Consider the following 20025-nt stretch of genomic DNA (forward strand, 5'->3'; position numbering starts at 1 on the left):
ATAACATTTTTATTGAGGTATAATTGCTTTACATTGTTGTGTTAGTTGCTGCTGTAAAACAAAGTGAATCAGCTATACTATACATATATCCCCAAATTCCCTCCCTCTTGGGTCTCCCTCCCACCTTCCTGATCCCACCCTTCTAGGTGGTTACAAAATACCGAGCTGATCTCCCTGTGCTATGCGGCTGCTTCCCACTAGCTTTCTCTTTTACATTTGGTAGTGTATATAGGTCAATGCCACTCTCTCACTTCGTCTCAGCTTACCCTTCCCCCTCCCTGTGTCCTCAAGTCCATTCTCTACGTCTGTGTCTTTATTCCTATCCTGCATCTAAGTTCTTCAGAACCATTTTTTTTTTTAGATGCCATATATATGTGTTAGCATACAGTATCTGTTTTTCTCTTTCTGACTTACTTCACTCTGTATGACAGACTCTAGGTCCGTCCACCTCACTACAAATAACTCAATTTCATTTCTTTTTATGGCTCAGTAATATTCCATTGTATATATGTGCCACATCTTCTTTATCCATTCATCTGTTGATGGACACTTAGGTTGCTTCGATGTCCTGGCTATTGTAAACAGAGCTGCAATGAACATTGTGGTACATAACTCTTTTTGAGTTATGGTTTTCTCAGGGTATATGCCCAGTAGTGGGATTACTGGGACATATGGTAGTTCTATTTTTAGTTTTTTAAGGAACCTCCATACTTTTTTCCATAGTGGCTGTATCAATTTACATTCCCACCAACAGTGCAAGAGGGGTCCCTTATCTCCATACCTGCTCCAGTATTTATTGTTTGTTGATTTTTTGATGATGGCCTTTCTGACCAGTGTGAGGTGATACCTCATTGTAGTTTTGATTTGCATTTCTCTAATGATCAGTGGTGTTGAGCATCCTTTCATGTGTTTGTTGGCAGTCTGTATATATTCTTTGGAGAAATGTCTATTTAGGTCTTCTGCCCATTTTTGGATTGGGTTGTTTGTTTTTTTGATATTGAGCTGCATGAGCTGTTTGTATATTTTGGAGATTAATCCTCTGTCAGTTGCTTCATTTGCAAATATTTTCTCCCATTCTGAGGGCTGTCTTTTTGTCTTGTTTATGGTTTCCTTTGCTGTGCAAAAGCTTTTAAGTTTCATTAGGTCCCATTTGTTTATTTTTGTTTTTATTTCCCTTTCTCTAGGAGGGGGGTCAAAAAGGATCGTGCTGTGATTTTTGTCATAGAGTGTTCTGCCTATGTTTTCCTCTAAGAGTTTTAGAGTGTCTGGTCTTACATTTAGGTCTTTAATCCATTTTGAGTTTATTTTTGCGTATGGTGTTAGGGAGTGTTCTAATTTCATTCTTTTACATGTATCTGTCCAGTTTTCCCAGCATCACTTATTGAAGAGGTTGTCTTTTTTCCATTGTATATTCTTGCCTCCTTTGTCAAAGATAAGGTGACCATATGTGTGTGGGTTTATCTCTGGGCTTTCTATCCTATTCCATTGATCTATATTTCTGTTTCTGTGACAGTACCATACTGTTTTGATTACTGTAGTATAGTCTGATGTCCGCCTGACTCCTCCAGCTCCATTTTTGTTTCTCAAGATTGCTTTGGCTATTCAGGGTCTTTTTTGTTTACATACAAATTGTGAAATTTCTTGTTTTAGTTCTGTGAAAAATGGCAGTGGTAGTTTGATAGGGATTGCATTGAATGTGTAGATTGCTTTGGGTAGTATAATCATTTTCACAATGTTGATTCTTCCAATCCAAGAACATGGTATATCTCTCCATCTGTTTGTATCATCTTTATTTTCTTTCTATTAGTCTTATAGTTTTCTGCATACAGGTCTTTTGTCTCCTTAGGTACGTTTATTCCTAGGTATTTTATTCTTTTTGTTGCAATGGTAAATGAGAGCGTTTCCTTAATTTCTCTTTCAGATTTTTCATCATTAGTGTATAGGAATGCAAGAGATTTCTATGAATTAATTTTGTATCCTGCAACTTTACCAAATACATTGATTAGCTCTAGTAGTTTTCTGGTAGCATCTTTAGGATTCTCTATGTGTAGTGTCATGTCATCTGCAAACAGTGACAGTTTTACTTCTTCTCTTCTGATTTGGATTCCTTTTATTTCTTTTTCTTCTCTGACTGCTGTGGCTAAAGCTTCCAAATCTTCCAAGAAATAATAGTGGTGAGAGTGGGAAACCTTGTCTTGTTCCTGATCATAGTGGAAATGGTTTCAGTTTTTCACCATTGAGAATGATGTTGGCTGTGGGTTTGTCATATATGGCCTTTATTATGTTGAGGTAGGTTCCCTCTCTGCCAACCTTCTGGAGAGTTTTTATTATAAATGGGTGTGGAATTTTGTCGAAAGTTTTTTCTGCATCTATTGAAATGATCATATGGTTTTTCTCCTTCAATTTGTTACTATGGTATATCACATGGATTGATTTGTGTATATTGAAGAATCCTTGCATTCCTGGGGTAAACTCCACTTGACCATGGTGTATGATGCTTTTAATGTGCTGCTGGATTCTGTTTGCTAGTATTTTGTTGAGGATTTTTGCATCTATGTTCATCAGTGATATTGGCCTGTAGTTTTCTTTTTGTGTAATATCTTTGTCTGGTTTTGGTATCAGGGTGATGGTGGCCTCGTAGAATGAGTTTGGGAGTCTTCCTCCCTCTGCTATATTTTGGAAGAGTTTGAGAAGGATAGGTGTTAGCTCTTTAAATGTTTGATAGAATTTGCCTGTGAAGCCATTTGGTCCTGGGCTTTTTTTTGTTGGAAGATTTTTAATGACAGTTTCAGTTTCAGTGCTTGTGATTGGTCTGTTTATATTTTCTATTTCTTCCTCGTTTAGTCTCGGAAGGTTGTGCTTTTCTAAGAATTTGTCCATTTCTTCCAGGTTGTCCATTTTATTGGCATGTGGTTGCTTGTAGTAATCTCTCATGATCCTTTGTATTTCTGCAGTGTCAGTTGTTACTTCTCATTTTTCACTTCTAATTCTATTGATTTGAGTCTTCTCCCTTTTTTTCTTGATGAGTCTGGCTAATTGTTTATCAGTTTGTTTACAAAGAATCAGCTTTTAGTTTTATTGATCTTTGCTATTGTTTCTTTCATTTCTTTTTCATTTATTTCTGATCTGATCTTTATGATTTCTTTCCTTCTGCTAACTTTGGGGTTTTTTTGTTCTTTCTCTAATTGCTTTAGGTGTAAGGTTAGGTTTTTTATTTGAGTTGTTTCCTGTTTCTTGAGGTAGGATTGTATTGCTATAAACTTCCCTCTTAGAACTGCTTTTGCTACATCCCATAGGTTTTGGGTCATTGTGTTTCCATTGTCATTTGTTTCTAGGTATTTTTTGACTTCCTCTTTGATTTCTTCAGTGATCTCTTGGTTATTTAGTAGCATATTATTTAGCCTCCATATGTTTGTATTTTTTACAGTTTTTTTCCTGTAATGGATACCTAGTCTCATAGTGTTGTGGTCAGAAAAGATACTTGATATGATTTCACTTTTCTTACATTTACCAAGGCTTGATTTGTGACCCAAGATATGATCTAGCATGGAGAATGTTCCATGAGCACTTGAGAAGAAAGTGTATTCTGTTGTTTATGGATGGAATGTCCTATAAATATCAATTAAGCCCATCTTATTTAATGTATCATTTAAAGCTTGTGTCTCCTTATTTATTTTCATTTTGGTTGATCTGTCCATTGTTGAAAGTGGGTTGTTAAAGTCCCCTACTATTGTTGTGTTACTGTCGATTTCCCCTCTTATGGCTGTTAGCATTTGCCTTATGTATTGAGGTGTTCCTATGTTGGGTGCATAAATATTTACAATTGTTATATCTTTTTCTTGGATTGATCCTATGATCATTATATAGTGTCCTTCTTTGTCTCTTGTAATAGTCTTTATTTTTAAGTCTATTTTGTTTGATATGAGAATTGCAACTCCAGCTTTCTTTTGATTTCCGTTTGCATGGAATATCTTTTTCCATTCCCTCACCTTCAGTCTGTATGTGTCCCTAGGTCTGAAGTAGGTCTCTTGTAGACAGCATATATATGGGTCTGGTTTGTTAATCCATTCAGCCAGTCTGTGTCTTTTGGTTGGAGCATTTAATCCATTTACATGTAAGGTAGTTATTGATATGTAGGTTCCTATTATCATTTTCTTAACTGTTTTTGGTTTGTTACTGTAGGTCTTTTCCTTCTCTTGTGCTTCCTGCCTAGAGAAGTCCCTTTAGCATTTGTTGTAAAGCTGGTTTGGTGGTGCTGAATTCTCTTAGCTTTTCTTGTCTGTAAAGATTTTACTTTTTCCATCAAATCTGAATGAGATCCTTGCTGGGTAGAGTAATCTTGGTTGTAGGTTTTTCCCTTTCAGCACTTTAAATATGTCCCGACAGTCCTTTCTGGCTTGCAGAGTTTCTGCTGAAAGATCAGCTGTTAACCTTATGGAGATTCCCTTGTATGTTATTTGTTGCTTTTCCCTTGTTGCTTTTCATATTTTTTCCTTGTATTTAATTTTTGACTGTTTGATTAATATGTCTTGGTGTGTTTCTCCTTGGATTTATCCTGTATGGGACTCTCTGCGCTTCCTGGACTTGACTATTTCCTTTCCCATATTAGGGAAGTTTTCAGCTATAATCTCTTCAAATATTTTCTCAGTCCCTTTCTTTTTCTCTTCTTCTTCTGGGGCCCCTATAATTCAAATGTTGGTGCATTTAATGTTGTCCCAGAGGTCTGAGACTGTCCTCAATTCTTTTCATTCTTTTTTCTTTATTCTGCTCTGTGGTGGTTATTTCCACTATTTTATCTTCCAGGTCACTTATCTGTTCTTCTGCCTCAGTTATTCTGCTATTGATTCCTTCTAGAGAATTTTAAACTTCATTTATTGTGTTGTTCATCGTTATTTTTTTGCTCTTCAGTTCTTCTAGGTCCTTGTTAAACGTTTCTTGTATTTTCTCCATTCTATTTCCAAGATTTTGGATCATCTTTACTATCATTACTCTGAATTCTTTTTCAGGTAGACTGCCTATTTCCTCTTCATTTGTTTCATCTGGTGGGTTTTTACCTTGCTCTTTCATCTGCTGCATATTTCTCTGTCTTCCCATTTTGCTTAACTTACTGTGTTTGGGGTCTCCTTTTCGCTGGCTGCAAGTTCGTAGTTCCCGTTGCTTTTGGTGTCTGCCCCCAGTGGGTATGGTTGGTTCAGTGGGTTGTGTAGGCTTCCTGGTGGAGGGGACTGGTGTTTTGAGTTCTGGTGGATGAAGCTGGATCTTGTCTTTCTTGTGGGCAGGACCGCGTCCGGTGGTGTGTATTGTGGTGTCTGTGAACTTAGTATGATTTTAGGCAGCCTCTCTGCTAATGGGTGGGGTTGTGTTCCTGTCTTGCTAGTTGTTTGGCATGGGGTGTCTAGCACTGGAGCTTGCTTGTCATTGAGTGGAGCTGGGTCTTAATGTTGAGACAGAGATCTCTGGGAGAGCTCTTGCCAATTGATATTATGTGGGGCCAGGAGGTCTCTGGTAGTCCAACGTCCTGAACTCGCTCTCCCACCTCAGAGGCTCTGGCCTGACAATCGGCCAGAGCACCAAGACCCTGTCAGCCACACAGCATAGACAACTGTGGTAAAAATCTGACTGGTATCTTGGATTTTCTTTGCTGGGTGATCTATGCAAGCCAGGTTCCCTTTGTCAGAAACACAGTAAGCCAAAACGCTGAGACATCTGAGGTTTGCAGCAAAGACAGGGCTTATTCAAAAGGCAGCCAAGGAGAAGACAGGAGAACAGATCTCAAATCTGGCTCCCAGAAGACATGAGGCTGGGGTGTTTATGGGATAAAGAATAATGCAGCAGGGCCATCTGAGGCATAGGGAACGTCAGCACCTTTTCTTTTACACAAGAGTCCTTTGTATTTCTAGGAAGTACTTCTGGTGTTTAGTGGGTAGGGAACAGGCTATAAAGTCCTGTAATGCATGAAGAATTATCCCTCCCAAAATCTCAAAAATGCTCACATTAAGAAATGCTGTACTAGACCTAATGTATGGTTTTTTTTTTAATTTATTTTTAAAAAATTTTTAGAGAGGAGAAGGATCAGAGGAAAAGGGTAGAGTATGGAGTAAAATGAGTGTGGCAAGTAGGCAGGAACTATCTCATGCTGTGTTATAGTATGATACGTGGTTGAGAATGGCTGAGATCTTATATTCTCTGTACTCAGGCAACTATCCAGAGCAATGGTAGAGAGGAAGGGGCTGGGACAGGATGTCAAGATCTTAATTCCACTGCATTGATAAGAAGCTAAGGCAGTTCTCAGGAGAGAACGAGGAGGTTGGGACTTTGTGGAAGAATGTTGTACTAGTAGTGCTCCCTCCACATAGAAAGAATTTGGGAATGGGAAATGAGATTTTTCTCCATGTTAAAATCAGTTGAATGTTGCCTTTATTTTCAAACAAACATTTGGCCATATTTATATCTTGGGTTACAATTTTTATAATTGCTCCACTAGCCTTGTTAAATGCTTTTTATTTTTTTATTTTTCTTTTTATTTTTGGCTGCATTGGGTCTTCGTTGCTGCATGCGGGCTTTTCTCTAGTTGCGGCGAGCAGGGGCTGCTCTTTGTTGCAGTGCGCGGAGTTCTCTTTCCGGTGGCTTCTCTTCTTGTGGAGCACGGGCTCTAGGCCTGCGTGCTTCAGTAGTTACAGCACTCGGGCTCAGTAGTTGTGGCTCGCGGGCCCTAGAGCACAGGCTCAGTAGTTGTGGCATATGAGCTTAGTTGCTCCATGGCCTGTGGGATCTTCCCAGACCAAGGATCAAACCCATGTACCCTGCATTGGCAGGCGGATTCTTAATCATTGCGCCACCAGCGAAGTCCCTAGCCTTGTTAAATGTTGAATGTTACTACGGAGATGTTTGAACCCATCTCAAAAACAAATTGAGAGTGATTTTGTTTTTTCCCAGTGGATGACTTGATCTTTTTTCCCCTTGTATTTCCAATATATTCCTTCTTCATTTTTGAATTTTTACAGCTTTACAGATCTATGAACTGATGTTGATTGTTTGAGTTTATTTTTTTTTTTCCTGGAGAGTGGTCTGCCCTTTGATGTATGGATTCAGAACTGTTGTATTTTTTTCTTGCATTGTATCTTTTAACAATAGCAATGTTTCATTTGTTTGGTCTGCTTTAAAGGAAATTTATTTACGTTTATATGGGTTCTTTTTAGCTGTCTTTTTGATGTAGCTAAACAAAGAATTTCCATTTCTACTCTTGTTTTCCTTGTTACTTTTTGGGATTTCCAAGAGGGGGAAAGGAAAAATTGGACACTATGCCACCATATTCAAAGTGGATGATGAGACCCAATGCAGCTAAAAAAAAAAAAAAAAAAAGCCATATTTCAGATTCAAAATATACAAAGAAGATATAAAGTATTCCATTTTGAATTCAGTTTTGTAGTTTTGGATTTTTGTCTGTGAAGTAATTCTTACCCAAGGAATTAGAATGAAGCTAAACATTTTGGTTTGAACTTTTCAGCCTCTGTCAAGGAGATAAGAATGTTCTTACACAAGTTAAAATATATAGTAACCATGAAATGACAAAAAATAAAAACTGTAAGTAAATGTCACTTGACACTTTGATGGGTTTCTTGAGCATTGGATTTGTATTGGAGTGATCTTGTATATTGGAGGGTTCCCAGTGGATGCAAATCAGAACAAGTGAAAAAAGTGAAAAAAAATGCAAATATATGGGAACCACATCAGAAATTTTCATTTGGTAAGTCTGGGGTGGGGTTTAGGTATCTGTATTGTTTTAAGAGCATCTCAGATAGTTCTACTGTGCTATAATGTATATTAAGCAATGTTGTATATTATTAACAGATTTTAGAATGTTTTTCTCCCTTTTAATTGCTCCTTTAGAGCAATTCTCCACTACTGTACCAGTAATAACAGTGGAGAATACTATGGGGATGCATTCTTGGCACAGAATGATTCTTTAGATCTGCATATAAATCTTTGTGTATAAGTGTGTTGGAAGGTCTGTGCCACTGGTGGACCACAGTGCTGTTGAAATTTTCCTTATAATTTTCTGCCACAGCTGTCCTCTTTGCTGTGACATCACTTCAGCTGCCGAAGAGAGAAACCCAGGTTATAGGTAAGAACAGACAAACGAACAACTGCAATTTGGGGGAAAATATTTACCAACGCAAAAGTAGTTTTTCCCCAAAGTAATGAAATATAGTTCTTCAAAGCACATGAAATAGCATGAATGATTTTCCTCTTTAACATCATATTTCTATAGAATTTCATGATTGGACTTGATTTATTAGATTAGCTTTTTGGTTTATATAATCTTCCATTATAATAAATCAGGTAAAATGTTCTAATGCGAATGTTTTCTTTTTATCTCCAGGAAACCATAAAAACGGTTCACTTTATTGCAAAATGTACTGAAAAGATAATTATATCACTTTATACTTCAGATAAATTGTTCATAAAATGATTTAAAACTGCTTTTAGTGATAAATGCTTATATCTGATGATGCAAGGAAATGGGACATTGTAAGTGGAAAATAAATGGTTTTATATAGTCTTAAGGATTTTTTTATTACATCTGTCATATTATAAAGCAGTTTACTTCTTTAAATGTTGCTTATAAAACATATATATTGTGATTTTACTATAATGCTTTAAAAAAAGCAATTTGATTTTTACATACTTACCTTACCTCTGATAGAACATCTTAGGAAATCTAATTATGCCTCATATGTTAAACATTTCCTTTATTTGCTTGAGCTGTAAGGAAATGTAACTTAAAAAATGCCTGTAATGCTGGAACATTATGGTAAATATAATCTCAGAAGAAACTTCTCTGGAGACAGGGAGGTTGCTTGACATTTTCTTGGTGATTTTTTTGTAACCATAATCTCTGAATCCCTGAGCATGGATGGTCACTGAACATTTAGTTGTAATATTTTGACTATAAACTAAATTGAAGAATAATTATGCTCTTTCTGGTTAAAAATAATAACTAAAAATGTAAAATTATAACTGTATAGGTGATTTCTTAAATTTCTGCTTATTTTATCTCAATATAAAGAAAGAAAAAGCAGTGTCCTTTTTGGGTAGGAATATCCCACAAATTATTATTGTAATTACATTCCCTTTGAGAGAGTTAAAATCATATTGCCTATGTATTAAATATTACACTAATATATTTTAGTTTGGAATGTGTTCTGGATCAGAGGTAACTTCATCCTGGTCAGTGAGACCTAGCCAGAAAGTATTTTCACTTTCTAAACATGTATTTTTATATATAAGAAGGACTGCATTTTTCCTCTTGTGCCCTTACCTGCTGATTCCAATGTGTATGTAAACTGCACTTAGTTTGAGTGTAAACATCACAAAATCAAGGAATTTACTTCCTACAGCTCCCCTTTTCTCTCTCCTTTAACATGCTCCCTACCAGGATCTGTCTACTTTTGTTCACTCTCTGGTCTGCAGGCACATTTTTTTGTATTATGTATAATTTATAGTAGCTTAAGCCTGCAGTAAGGTCTTCATTCAACACCAATTTTCATCTTTTCTCTCTTGAAATCCTCATTCTGATCTTATTTCCATATAGTTGGAATACTTTCTTGAGTAACTTCCTCAAAAAGGGTATCCAGGTGCTATGTGTTCTTTATATGTTGGTTTGGCTTAGCTTAGGGAAGTTTTCTTCAATCTCACCTTTGATAAATTGCATCTGATCTAATAATTCTTATTTCTTTTTCAGAAAAATCAATTTTAGTTTTAATCTCCATTTTCCTTCCTTTCACTCTCATCCTTTTATTTCTTAACTTTCTCCCTCTGCTTTTTGTGAGATCATTTCAAATTTGCACTTATCACTTATTCTATTTTCCTCAGTTTCAATTCTGCAATTTTTATTATAACTAAAATAATGTTTTATTTCTATTTTTGTCTTAATAGTCCTTTAATACTAACATTTAAATTTTATCCTTCAGATCCCTTTTGGCTATCTTTATTTTTAACTTCATTTTGTTGTCCCCTTGGATTTCTGTTTCTTTTTCTTAGCGGTTGTGCCTTTTAATTTGTTTGAGAAAGTGGAATCATATTTAAACATTTTCCTCCAATTCCTGTAGTTAATAATATTTAGAGGTTTGCTTTACCTTTTTGTATGTTGTGTTGATACTTTTTTACTTGATCTTCATTATTTTTGCTTAAGCTATTTTCTAATTGTCCTCCCTTTATTGTTTCTGATCATAATAGCTGTCTTTTATTGAGTGCCCACTCCAGCTTAGACACTGTGCTGGATATTTTTATATGTCATTGATTATTATTTCCATTTAATGCGTGAAGAAGCTGAGGCTTAGAGTGCAGAAGCTAGGATTAAAACGCATTCCATGTGGATTGAAAGACTGTGCTTTCTCTACCATCTCTGAAATGAAGAGAATTCTTTCTATATAGGATGTTTATAAACAGTCAGAGTGTTTGGATTACAATCTGCTAATGTGATGTTAGTTGAAGTCCACATAAATTCCCCCCAGAAACAGGGTGGCTGTGTAGTTCTAATTCCCAGTGTTCAGCAGTCATCTATCTTTGCTGGTTGAATGAAGTGTGGGTTATTCTCTTACCATTTCTGCTTAAAAAATTTAACACTAGGAAGCAATGCAGGACCTGTATAGCTGCCTGGGCTTTTTATTTATTTCTACCTGAAGTACTTTACTAGTGGGGTTTACATTACCGCAGAGGCATATGACAACATAGGGCTTCCTTCTCTGTTTTTGAGCTGCTGTTTATTGCAGTTGGAATTGAGATCTGGTCTGTGTCTGCAGAAAGATAAACTGAAGGCAGAGTTAAGATCCACAACTCTGGCTGCTTCAAAATACAATGTCCGCAATTCATGTGTCATAAATTGTGTTTCTCAATAAGTTTGATCAGTGATATTGGTAAGGTATAGTTATGGAAAAGTTCTGGTTTCTGGCAATAGGTTGGCTATCAGTCTTAATTTTGTTGTTTTTCATGTTTTTTTTTTTGTATTTCTAATAGATAGAAAGGGTAACAGATTACATCAGGGAATGAAAGTCAAGTGACATTTTTAATTAGTATCTCCAGTAGTTATTTTTGCAAATAATGCTTTATTTTCTAAATGTGATCTTTTTTTTTTTTTTTTAATTTTTTTTTTTTTTAATGATATTCTTGTCTGCTTACATTCTTTTTATGTATGTATGTATGGCTGTGCTGGGTCTTCGTTTCTGTGCGAGGGCTTTCTCTAGTTGTGGCAAGCGGGGGCCAGTCTTCATCGCGGTGCGCTGGCCTCTCACTATCGCGGCCTCTCCTTGCGGAGCACAGGCTCCAGACGCGCAGCCTCAGTAATTGTGGCTCACGGGCCGAGTTCCTCCGCGGCATGTGGGATCTTCCCAGACCAGGGCTCGAACCCGCGTCTCCTGCATTGGCAGGCAGATTCTCAACCACTGCGCCACCAGGGAAGCCCCTAAATGTGATCTTTTGACTAATATATAATCTGGGAATCTTACGCTTATATCATTTCATACATTAAGGCAGAGAGGTCTTTGGGATTGTGAGAGATTCTGAATTGATGTTTTCTCTTTTGCTAGTCCTTTGAATTAGACTTGGGAAAAATGATAATGGCCTTTGTTTTTCCCATTATCACTGGCAAATGCATATTCCACCAAGATGCCCTGCCTTCTTGTACATTCTCTCTCTCATCCAGAGCTTTGCCTTCTGAGTTTCACTCATATTTTTAGGGTTGAGTATTTCAAGGAAACCATTAAAAATGCCTGTGATTTCAGTTGTTTTCTTATACAGTGGTGCACTCATTTTACCTAGTTTTCAAACTGTAGATTTCTCAAAAGACTTTCTTCACAGAGTGCTTTGAAAAGAATTGAGAAAATACATATAGGATTTAGGAGGGAGATATTTCCTGATTGGTACAAATGTAATAGATTTGGTGAGAATATATATACAGCATGTATTTTTCAGTATAAATAGCCAGCAATGGTGGGCAGTTAAACATTTATAATTTTAACTTTACATTCAAAGTGAAAAAAACTCAATCTCAGAAGAGATAATAATAATGTCTTCCATCCTGCTGCAACAGTTCTGTAAATTACTCAGCTAAGTTATGTAATGCTTAGATTCTTGTGGCTTGTAAAGTGCTCATTCAGCTCGATTTCGAAGTGTGGCTTGGGATCCCTGAGTTTTTGAGACCGTTTCAGGCAGTTAATGAGATCAAAATTATTTTTATTATAATACTTAAATATTATTTCCCTTCTTCACTTCCATTCTCTCTCAAGTGTACGTAGAGTTTTCCAGAGGCTACTTGATGTATGATGTTGCAGTAGATTGAATGCAGAAAATCTAGTTGCCTTTGGTTAAGCCAGATATTAAAGGGAATAAAAAATATATAAAATCATGCCACTTGTGATGGACCAGAAAAATGGTCTCTCAAAGATGTCCATATCCTAATCCTTGGGACCTGTGAATATGTTACTTTATGAGGCAAAAGGGACTTTGCAGATGTGATTAAATTGAGGATTTTGAGATGGGGAGATTATTTTGGATTATCTGGGGTGGACCCAATGTAGTCACAAGGGTCCTTAAATATGGAAGTGGAAGGTAGAAGTGTTAAGTGTCAGAGTGATGAGATGTGAGAAGGACTCAACGAGACATTTTCCAAACAACCAAAGCACTATTTAAACAAGCAGTGGCCTGTACTGCTCATGACATGCTAAGCACCGTGCCAAGTACGTGCAGAGGAGGCACCTGGGGATCTTACGAGGAGGCAGATTCGGATTCTGTGGGTCAGGAATGAGGTCTGAGATTCTACATTTCTGACAAGCTCCCAGATGATGCAAGTGCTGCTGGTCCTGGAATCTCAGGTTGAGTAGCAAGGTTCTCTGTAGATGAATTAAAGTAATCCTCTCTATAATCTCAGGAGATCTTTACGATTATTACCCCTATTTTAAAGATGAAGAAATGGAGGTACAGAGAGTAACTTGCCCAGGGTTACAATGGCTAGGAAGTGCAGAACGCAGCCCTTGCTCTAAGGATTCCACCGTATAATCTCACTTTGCAAGTTTAAATGCAACAAAGCAGGGTAAGTATTATTTCATTTTACTATTAAACCTAAAACACACAATACTAAACCACAGTGTTCTATTTAAAACAGTATTCATAACATGAAAGTCTTACTAGTCATAATTGGAATTCTTATTGAACATTTGAGAATTTATATGATTTTATTCCATGCATGCAATACCCCCACCCCCAATATGCAATTTTAAAAGGCTGCTTGAAGCATGTGGTCAGACAGTTGTTCATAATATCTGCTACACTTCCCAAATAACTTAAGAATGGACCGTGCACCCAGGTTGTGTGCGTGTCCGGGCTGCGTGTGTGTGTGTGTGTGTGTGTGTGTGGTGGTTTAAGGGGGGTTAGTGTGATGAATCGGGGTCTAGGGTACAAATTAGAATTCTAGTAGTCATAAACTAGTTATCTAAATCCTTGCTACTTGAGTATGCTACTTTGAATTATGGTCTGTAGACGAGCGGCCTCGCTAGCCCTTGGGAACTGGTTAGAAATGCAGAATCTTAAGTGCCCCTCCCCCCGCCCCGACCCCCACCTGCGGAATCAGAATGTGCATTTTAGCCGGAACCGCAGATGATGGTATGCACTTTAAAGTTTGAGACCACTGATCTACATCCCAACTTGATTTAGATTCTTTCCAATACCGGAGTCTCTGGAGGGCTGCGGCCTTAAAGACAACGAAGGCCGACAGCGAAGGCGGACAACGAAGGCAAACAATGCCTTAACAGGCGGACATTTGATTTTCCTCCCAGGTGCAGAGCGGGGTTTGGCAGCGCCCCGGCCCTCCGAGCCCGCTGGCGGCGCCTGCCTCCCGCTTGGGACCGGCCACAGCCCGCCTGCGACCGGCTCTGATTAATTTACTCCACGGGCCCGGCGCCCAGCGGCAGGCCGCACGCGGGAACCGCCCGCCCGCCTCCAGTGCAGGCGGGGGAAGAGAAGAGGCCTCGGGCCTTGCGCCCGGACCCTGGGTCCCGTGGGCTTGCGCCTTAGCCCCGAGGCCGTCACTTTCAGCGCCAAGTCTGTCACGTAGACGGCAGTCCAGCCGCCCACCAGCGCCGCCGCCACCAGCAGCATCCCGGCCTCGGCGGAGGCAGCGGAGGGAAGGCGAGCCCCAGGCAGCCCACTGCAGCGGCACCTATAGCCCCAGTGTCTGGTGATCTGGATTTCTGACCTCCGTAACTGTAAGATAATGGATTTGTGTTGCTTTAAACTACTAAGTTTGAGGTCATTTGTTATAGCAGCAATAGGAAGCTACTACAGCGTTCACTGAAAGCCTCTCTTAAAGGCCTTATTAATCCTCTGCTCTGCATCCTTCAATTAACCTCCATTGCTTTCAGAAGAACATCAGGCTCTCTAGTCTATGAGGACCATTAATTAAGGGTCTCATCTATTTTGATTCCCTAATTTCCATCGTATGTGCCACGCATACAAAAGTATTGCTGTTTTCCAAAGTTGCCAGCTTTTCCATGCCCTTGTTCTTTTGCACACACTGTGTTCCCTGCCAACATGGTCCACTTTCACTCGTCTGTTCAACTCCTCCCTATCTCTGTGAACTCACTTTTAATGTCATCTCCTATGCAAAGCCTTGCCCCAGCCCTCCAGGCTAGGTTGCCTCTTTTCATAGGCAGTACTTGCCACATTATTTATATATATATTATATTGCCTATCTTCCTATCCAGCTGTGAGCTACTTGGGGATGTAATGATGTCATATTTGTGAACCTCCAGCAGCTAGTGCATTGCTTGATTTACAGTAGTCCTCAATAAGTGTTTTTTTCTGATTGCTCAAATGATTGATGATTGCCCAATCTCTCACTAATAGTTTACTTATTTCTATGAATTGGCTTTCAAATATGATTCTATCATATACTCAACTGAACTTTGCACTATCCTGTTGTTTCTCTTAGCTACCATCCTATTTCTCTCTCTCTTTTCCTGCCAAATAACTTGGGGAGTGAGTGATCTCCATAGGTGGTTTTAATTTTCTTCATCTCATGACCTCTTAACTCCTTCACATGTTATTTCTATTCTATAGTATTGGCTTTTCTTTTTCAAAGGTCCCTATTGATCTCTTTCTATGTATCTTTAAAAAATTTTTTAATTAATTTATTTATTTTTATTTTTGGCTGTGTTGGGTCTTCGTTTCTGTGCAAGGGCTTTCTCTAGTTGCGGCGAGCGGGGGCCACTCTTCATCGCGGTGCGCTAGCCGCTGACTGTCGCAGCCTCACTGGAGCACAGGCTCCAGACGCGCAGGCTCAGTAGTTGTGGCTCACGGGCCCAGTTGCTCCGCGGCATGTGGGATCTTCCCAGACCAGGGCTTGAACCCGTGTCGCCTGCACTGGCAGGCAGATTCTCAACCACTGCGCCACCAGGGAAGCCCCTCTATGTATCTTTTTTGATCTCTCTGATAACTATGACAAATCTTTCCCTCCTTTATTTTCCATGTGCATTACTGCTCATTTCCTACTTCTATGTTTTTTTATTTTTTTGCTAGTTCTTTTTTCTACCCCTTAATTCTGGGAATTCCTCCAATATTAAAAGCTTAAGCCCTGGTTCTTCTGTCTATGCAGTTAATATCTTGAAGTCCTCATCCACTTTCGTGGTTTCACCACCATTTACAAAGATGGGTATGTCTGTAGCTAAGATCTACCGTAGTCCTGTCCATACAGTAGCTACAGTTGAGCCTCTGCCATTATCATAAAGACAGGAACTGACGTCAGTCAGTTCTTCATAAGTACAGTAATGCTCCCTCTTTACTTGTCTTTCTCTGCCAGTGACCTCTCCATTATGCTCATTTTTCAGGTTAGAAATGTTGGAATCCTTCTTCATAATTTCTGTTTTTATATTTTTATTTTATCTGTTATCAAGTTATTTTTTCTTCAAGCTATCTCTTAGATTTGTCCTTTTTGTTGTATTTTTTTCTCTCTGACCACCACCCTGATCTAGGCCCTCAATACCTTAAGGGCCACCTAATTCTATTCCATGCCTCTAGTATTCCTTTGCTTTAATCAACCGTGCATCCCAACCCTCTTCTCCCTAATTTACAATGGATCTTACCACCACTTTTGCCTCTAACACCCAACTCATCCAGTGCTTTTATGTCATCCTCCCACACAAGAAACCATGGTCAATCTGCACTGGTTATTACAACATGCTCTACGTGGTCTTCTTAGGCCCAACTAAACATTCAGATTCACTTTGGCCATCAGAGGCTACGTTAACACCAGCCTACTCAAAAGGAGCCAGACACAGATTGCCATAGGGCAGCAGGAGGTCTTCCTCTTCGAAGGCAGTTGCAGCAACCCAAAAGCTCAGGGGCAAGGGAGCTGTCTGGTTGAGAAGTCTTATGCCCTACAGGTGCAATTTGCTCTTGCAATAACCCCACAGTCATAGCTTCCAGGGTCCTTGCAAAGACATATCAGTTAAAATAGTCACCACATTCAGGGAAATCCAAAATATGGCATCTACACCAGTTCTTTATAGTTCATTTATATTTCCTCCTGGTCCAGGCTAGGCACATTGCTGTAAGCACTGTTATGCAATAATATAGTGAACATTCTACCTTTATTAGGTCATCAGAGGAATAGTGATAGCATGTTAATTGAGGGTTAGCATCTCATGCAGAAGGGGAAGGATTTTGTTAACTTTTTGTCCAAAGTTACCAATCAAGTTGGAACCCCTCAGACTCATTACTAAGATCATTCATAATCTATCCCGATCCCCCCATTTATTCAAACCTCTTTCCTGGTACTCCCCAGATAGCCTTTTCTGACTCCCTCACCTAATATAGTAAGAGTCACAAATATTTTCTTCCTTCATTATATTCCACAATTCAGTGCCTACTATAATTCTAGGCAAGTAGAATCTATTTAAGAAATAGCCACAGAATAACAGAATCTCAGAGTTATGAGTAGCATTCCAAACTGATGGCTGGATTTCAATGTTTTGCATTGATATAAAATAAACATAGAAGAAAACAAAACACTTTTTTTTGACTCATTGATGAATTGAGAGAGCACTGTTGCAGAACTTTTTTTAGAGGTGAAAAAACTCACACCTCAAAGTTAAAAAAAAAACAACCCTCCAACCCAAACACGTAGCTATACAAATCTTAAAAGAAAAAGCACAATGATAAAATGAAAACCAAAGCTGAATCATAAAATTGCTTAGGTGTCCTAAGTGTAGGAGAGGCTCACTTCCCCATGTGGAGTCAGGGAGCAGTGAGGCCAAGCAGAGAATGTGGAACATGAGACCTTAGGAGGCAGGAGGCAATGGATGTGGTTCAGGCTGACTGGTTGTATGACTTCTGGCAAGTTAATTACCTTTTTCTGTGTTTTAACACATGTTCATGAATGCACATAGTGATATTTTCCCATTATTTACCTGAAGTAATATGATCAAGATTAATGAGTGATATTGTGGAATGTCTGAAGTTACATGGAAGAGAAATTCAGCAGAATTATAGGGTATTTTAATTTTTCCCACTGGAGATCAAAGAGTAGAGTAAGGAGACGGAGATTTACAAGAAGGCTACTTTTAATTGTGTCTACATGGGCCAATTAGAACAGAAATCAACACTTTTTGCTATGGATTTGATCAATGTAGACAAGAAATTAAATTAACTCAGGCTGTCCTGTTGTATTATTTCATTTTTCAGTAAAAGGATTTTGGATCTAAATTATTCTTATACTTGCTTTCTTTCCCCCCAGTTTTACTTTTTTTGGTGGAAGAATCAAGAGCAAATCCTTGATCCCTTTTTAGGTATAAGATTGCATATCTTAAAAATTATATGTTGGACAAACAATATGGGAAAAAGTACTTTTAATAATAAAGAACAAAATAGAAAATTTTGTGAGCTACACATCTGATGCTTGTGTTGCCAAGGTAAAAGCCAAAGTAGACGGACAAGTTGAAAGATGTGTATATCTTAAACCAACACCCAGGGGCTTCCCTGGTGGCGCAGTGGTTGAGAATCTGCCTGCCAATGCAGGGGACACGGGTTCGAGCCCTGGCCTGGGAAGATCCCACATGCCGCGGAGCAACTGGGCCCGTGAGCCACAACTACTGAGCCTGAGCGTCTGGAGCCTCTGCTCCGCAACAAGAGAGGCCGCGATAGTGAGAGGCCCGCGCACCGCTATGAGGAGTGGCCCCCACTCGCCGCAACTGGAGAAAGCCCTCACACAGAAACGAGGACCCAACACAGCCAAAAATAAATAAATAAATAAATAAATAAATAAAACCAACGCCCAACCTAAATTATATTCCAGGTTAAAAATGCATACTAAAAATGCACTTGATATATTTTAGTATGTGTTTTTGAAAGGAAGTAATTAACATACAGTAGGAGCTGATAACCGTCCTTTTTTTTTTTTTTTTTTTTTTTTTTTTGGCTGTGCTGGGTCCTCGGTTCGTGCGAGGGCTTTCTCTAGTTGCGGCAAGTGGGGGCCACTCTTCATCGCGGTGCGCGGGCCTTTCACTATCGCGGCCCCTCCTGTTGCGGGGCACAGGCTCCAGACGCGCAGGCTCAGTAGTTGTGGCTCACGGGCCCAGCCGCTCCGTGGCATGTGGGATCCTCCCAGACCAGGGCTCGAACCCGTGTTCCCTGCATTAGCAGGCAGACTCTCAACCACTGCGCCACCAGGGAAGCCCCGTCCTTTTTTATATAATGAATTTTCTCAATTAATAAAAACACAGAGAAGAATGATACTTAGTATGGTGTTCTACAGTTATTAGCTATAGTCACTGGAAAGTAATTAGTTCAATTTTCTCTTCTAAAAAACTTGAGCCCTTGTTCTTCTCTCCCTTGTTCACACCAGCCTCAGTAAGTAAAAGTAATACAGTAGACCGAAATGCTTCCCAGATTACCTTCATTCAGTCTGTGGAGTTTATTACCACAGGAGGTCATCAAGTCAGTTATAACAGCTGGATTCAAAATGAGGTTGGGAGAATTTTTGTAACCAATACATTTATATAGTAAAGCAAGTGATTTCAGAGCTTTATGCTTTAGGTCATAAGATCATACTTAAGTTCATAAAATATTAAACCATGGAATTGGAAAGGAAATTTTCTTTTTAAAGTGTCTTTGAAGACCTTTGATAGAGGCCACTTCTGGTGTCTTATGATAGACAAAAAATGACCTAACAGCAAGGGAGCAGGAATGTCATTTGATGGCAAGTCCAACATTTATGTGACACTGTAATCAAATACAACAAGCAAAACATCAAGTGAAAATTGAAGTTCTGCTTGGCTGTGTCTATATAGAGACAAAATGACTGGTTAAAAGGGTGAAAATTCAGTTGAACAAATTATTGATATTATGGAGACATGAAAAATTCTTGCTTTTGCTGAACTCAGCTTAAAGAATATGAATTCAAGTAAACTTGCTTGTACGTATAAGTATAGCCTAAATGGATCAAAATAGTAGCAGAATGATTCCATTTTTAATATAAAAATATCCCACTTTTATTGGTTTAGCTGAGGTATTCAGATACGACTTTCTAGTTAGAATAGTTTCATGCTTCCTCTGCTAGCTAGACCAATGATGCACTTCTTCCTTAGAGTAAGTAGCTTGACCAGGAATTCGATAATTTAAAATCCGGTGCAATGCCATTTAGTCCTCAGAACTCCTGACTTTTAGAGAAGGCTAGGACATTGTCTGGGTTTGGAGACTGTGGGAGTCTAAAGTGCTGCTTTTGAAATGGAAAAGCTTTTATATTGACATTGACAGAAAAAAAGTCTTCCTTTTGAGTTGCACTTTGGATGTACAGAACCGTTGTGGATCAAAATTTGTAATGTGTGATACTATATAATGCAAGTGAGTTGTCTTTGATCTATATTTATGAAGTGCCAGTAAGTAGATGTAGAACTTTCTTCACTTTCTCCGTGTTTAGGTCCTGCTCTCTATTTAAAGTGTGGAGACTGCTAAGCAGACACATGTTTTGGTGGC

General features: G+C 38.7%; 1 long non-coding RNA gene across 13 annotated transcripts in view; it reads left to right on the top strand.

Moving 5' to 3' along the window:
* The window catches only part of LOC137768014 (uncharacterized), a 695061-nt gene that overhangs the window by 100619 nt on the left and 574417 nt on the right, over positions 1–20025 (top strand). For 2 of the 13 annotated variants that reach the window (XR_011074676.1, XR_011074680.1), the window contains one exon: positions 8069–8125. The exons of the other annotated variants lie outside the window; for them this stretch is intronic. This is a non-coding gene — a long non-coding RNA (uncharacterized lncRNA). The remainder of the gene's footprint in view (positions 1–8068; positions 8126–20025) is intronic. 13 annotated transcript variants of the gene reach the window in all.

The sequence above is a fragment of the Eschrichtius robustus genome, chromosome 8 (genome assembly GCF_028021215.1).
Source record: "Eschrichtius robustus isolate mEscRob2 chromosome 8, mEscRob2.pri, whole genome shotgun sequence".
In the NCBI taxonomy this organism is placed as follows: domain Eukaryota; kingdom Metazoa; phylum Chordata; class Mammalia; order Artiodactyla; family Eschrichtiidae; genus Eschrichtius; species Eschrichtius robustus.